General features: G+C 31.1%; 1 protein-coding gene across 2 annotated transcripts in view; it reads left to right on the top strand.

The window, feature by feature from the left end:
• The window catches only part of perp (p53 apoptosis effector related to pmp22), a 28,933-nt gene extending 28,840 nt beyond the window's left edge, over window positions 1-93 (top strand). For both annotated transcript variants that reach the window (XM_061965180.2, XM_061965169.2), the window contains exon 4: window positions 1-93. This exon is cut by the window's left edge and continues 1,496 nt beyond it. The gene's annotated coding sequence lies outside the window, so the exon portion shown is untranslated.
• Window positions 94-4,735: the final 4,642 nt, after the last annotated feature.

Below are 4,735 nucleotides of genomic sequence, written 5' to 3'. Positions count from 1 at the left end.
GGAAAAAAGTACTAGCTTATAGTCCAGAATTTACGGTATTATTTTCCCAAAATGTTTTAATTATTTACAGCGATTTGTGATAAATAAAAAATATATATATATTTTCACCCATTTTCCCAGGAACATTTTCCCATGTTCTGAAATGCAAACGCTGGCAGGTGTGCATCTCCCCAAAGACCGCAGTCAAGCATTAAGAGAGGTCATTTTTAATGTTGGGACCTTCTTCTGCATTGACAATATGATTGTTGTCATTCCTTAAGAGCTGACAAAGCCTGAGTGGGGGAAGAGAAGTTCAAACACGTTGAATTGTTTCTTTCCTGTGTGATGAAATATCTTCTTTGCACCTTTTTATCCACATTTGTCATGCTTCTTTTCTCCTATTTTCTTAGCATGAGGGAGTTTTTTTAATTTTTTATTTCTTGCCCTTTCACTCACAGCTCCACGTGCATTTTTAATGATCACATGACACTTGCTGCTTTAAAGGGAACAACCTGAAGCCAAAGGTGTGCTTGCTTTTTTGAACTTCATTCGTTCCAAGTGTGGTTGGAAGCAGTACTTTCCTTTGAATGAAAAATATTACTACTACTGAGACAAACCTCTGATGTGCCTTATTAGCTTCAGTGTGCCTCACACTTGGCTTCATGTCCAATACTGTACAAGCCCCATCATGTTATGTATTGTGTGATGTGCAGGGAATTAAACAACCATCTTTTCTGAGGAAAAAGCAGACTACTGCTTGGCTTAAAGAAATATTCTATTTTATTACTAGGGATGGATTTTAACGTCATTCTCCGTGACTTTAGATGTTTATTATTAACATTGCTCTCGCTTCCTGCTGTTTTTCTGCTGTAGTGTGAGCTGATTTGTATTTTCATGCAATAAAGAGTTTTGTTTTGGAAAAAATGACTTGTGTATTCATCTAATAATCTTTTATTTGCTCGCTTTTCCTTTTGGAAAAGGAATAAATAATAACAGCTGATACAACTATTTGTCACATTATATGTTTCCTGCAACACGCAGCAGGCGTGACATCTGCAAAGCTGTCCACTAGAGGAGAAAGTGCCAATAAAATAACTATATTTATGTTTATATTAATTTATTACACATTATATGTTGTATTTTGTATCAAATATGAAATTGTATACTACATAATTTTAATGATGTAAAAATGTTTTATTATTTAAAAAAATATTTCATATATATATATATATATATACATATATATATATATATATATATATATATTATTACGCAAATACATTATTCAAATAAAGGCCCCCTTCTAAAAAACTCATTCCCCCTAATAGATGCCTGATACTCTGCAGTTTTATGAGAAAATGTGCTAATTAAAACATCCTTATTTGACGTTTTTTTGTCAATAACAAATATGAGTTCATTTTAACATTATAAAATGCATTTTTACTATTAAAAAAAAAGCCTCCCCAGTAATTATATGTGTTTTATCTGTAAAGCTGTTTGTGTCAAAAACCAAATGACAGTAAAAGAAAACGGGTGAAATATGCTGTAATGCAATCCATTATATGTGTGTTCGGTTATATTCTATGTTCATAGTTTTATATTGATTGATTATTTTATAGTAATATATTAAATTATTATACAGTTAAGTCATCCCTCACCACTTTTCACAGTTGGCGGCTTCACTCAGATTTTGTTTGAGCATATTTTACATACTGTTGGCCTAAATTAAAAATGAAAAAATGTCTAAATTGACTAAAAATATCAATATTACAGCAATATTGGCCACTAGATAAGTACAGTATATGTCTGTTTTTCTAATTTAATATTTACTATATTAGATTAAAACGAGTGTAAAGGTTATTTCATGTCAAAAGAGCTCTAATAATATATATATATATATATATATATTATTTTTTTTTTAAGTATTTAGAGAGTCATAAACTGTAAGTCATGTAAAAATCATGATGACATAATATGATTTGTAGTAAATTATTGTTTTATGTTTGTTTATTTTGTTACATGTTATGAAAAATAAATATTGCCTTAATAGAATTTTGAGCTGAACAACTAATGTAAATGTGTGAATAAGGGGCAGATATTATAGTTTTATACTTCCTTCTGCTCCTCTTCATTTATGATTTATTTTGATATTATGTTAAATGTGGTCCAAAGACATGCACCTGGGGATAAGTTGATTGGCAACACTAAATTGGCCCTAGTGTGTGGATGTGAGTGTGAATGTTGTCTGTCTATCTGTGTTGGCCCTGCGATGAGGTGGCGACTTGTCCAGGGTGTACCCCGCCTTCCGCCCGATTGTAGCTGAGATAGGCTCCAGCGCCCCCCGCGACCCCAAAGGGAATAAGCGGTAGAAAATGGATGGATGGATGGATTAAATGTGGTGTTTTTTTACCTTAAATGAATGAAAAAAACCCAATAGAAATGGAATTGGAAACTTTTTTTAGGCTCTAACTATGACTATATTCACATTATAATTCTTACTTGGTGGAAATTAAATCCCCAATGTCAGGCCTGGAACCAATTAATGGTGAGAAACTAGGAATAATAATAATAAATGCATTTCATATTTTAATGTACAAATATTTTACAGCGGTAACATTTTCAATAAGAGATTTAATTGTGAAAAATAAAAATACAATAATACATAAATAATATCTCATAAGAAATAAAGAATAAATATATAATATAAATATAATATAAAATATATAATATAATATAATATAATAAATATTTATATTATGATTTTATTTTTTTAATGCATTTATAAATAAAGCCCTCCTAGTAATTACCAGAAGCCAAGTGCTTTTTTTCCCTGTAGTATAAACAAGTGTTTCCGGCCACTTGATGAGGAAATATGTTATTTTAAACATCTTAACGTCATGTTTGTGTTTTATGAGATAATGTGATATAAACAGGCAGGCTAATAAAGCTAAGCGCTAATGTTAAACTTTCCCATGTTTGGATTCATGCATGTTGTGTGTCAGCTTGTGAACTTTGCCCTGGACTTGACTGCCAACACGCACGCGCACGCACGCACGCGCGCAAACAAAACACACAGCTGGTGATAAGCAGTCGGTTGAGTCCAGAGCAGTGACTCAGGGGCCCCCACCCAGGGAGGGGCCACCGTGGAATCTTGACTTTGCTGAGAGCCAGTAAAATGTGGGCGTGGTTTTGAAGTGCAACAAGTCATTTCTCAGCATAGAAGCGTTCAAAGTGCACTTTCAGTAGTTTTTTGTTTTTTTTAAGAACAATTACAGCAAAATAAACTGTTAGACAATGTAAGTTTACGGAACGTGCATAAATCGAGCGGGTTGATCACATTCAATAAGAATACAGCGCAGTACTGCACCGTGAGATGAAGAATGCAGTGTATGCTGACCTCTGCTGGCTGATAGGATGAACTGCACTCCAAACTACATCTTCCTCCATTCGAACCATTTTATTTAGTACAAATTAATTTACCATAACAATAACACACCAGCTGTGTGGGTTTTTTTCTCCATCATGTTGCACCCGAATATTAATACAAGACTTAATGATTACTAAAAAAAAAAACATTTTAGTCATAAGCTATACAGTTTTTCAGGAAAGTAATTTCAAAATATCAAATATGAATACATGGCAATGTCAGTTCTGCAGTTGTTCCTAATGATGTGACCTTCATTTTTCATTTAAATCTCCTGAAAGTGTGGATTTATATCTTATAACCTACAACGTGTCCGATTATTGCAGTCCCTTGTATTCATAAGTAATTATAATGGACTATTTAATCCGCAGAATAAACAACATTTAAATGAGTCGTTGTGATATTTTACAGAGCAAACAAATAATTGATAAAATACCATATTTTGTTGTTGTTTTGTTTATTTTATTTTATTTTTTTCTTGCGGGGTCAGATTTAAGAATGTCGTTACGCTTTTATTTTAGAGCGCCAATAAAATAATATGAACTGAACTGAACGGATTAAGTGTTATACAAATAAACTTTGATTAAACAGTTGATCAAAAATTAACAAAACTTTTTTTTCGATCATTAAAAAAATATAGAATTTAATTGATCAAATAAATAAATAAATACAATAATAAATATATGAAAAAAATAGTAAATAAATATATATTAAGAAAAAAATGTATATTGTATATCATGATCAAATATGATTTATCAAATATAGTAAATATAACACAAAATGTGATATATAAAATATAAACCCTAAATATTGTATATTTTGTTATATTTAATGTTTTAATAACTTGAATATTCAACCACATCATATAATATTAAGATACACATCAACACCAGCAAAGCAAAATGAATAATTACGTTATTTTATTTCGTTATTATAACATTAATACAGATGAAAATTATTAAATTACTTTAAAAAAAAAAAATATATGATTCACTTAACTTAAGATCTACTTTTTGCAGGATGTTTTTTTTTTATTACTTTAATTTAATTGCAATATTTTTACAACACCATACTTCTACAGCACGTGGTTGTAGCAATCTAACTAACTCTAATATTAAACCACAGCACAAACATTCGAGAGAAAAAAAATACATTCAAGGCATTTAAATAAAATAATATGCACTTTATTAGGATGCACTGTTTTTACAGCGCTGTACTCCCCTGCTGCCGCTAGAGGGCAGGCTTGATCAGTCTACGGACTTCTACTGTCTGCAGGTTGTCTTTGAATTAATGACGACGTCACCGCTATGCAAAAAAAATAAAAAATGTCTC

This window comes from Nerophis lumbriciformis, linkage group LG02, assembly GCF_033978685.3.
Source record: "Nerophis lumbriciformis linkage group LG02, RoL_Nlum_v2.1, whole genome shotgun sequence".
Classification (NCBI taxonomy): domain Eukaryota; kingdom Metazoa; phylum Chordata; class Actinopteri; order Syngnathiformes; family Syngnathidae; genus Nerophis; species Nerophis lumbriciformis.
The sequence above is the reverse complement of the archived record's forward strand: the minus strand, read 5'-3'. Positions and strand labels throughout refer to the sequence as shown.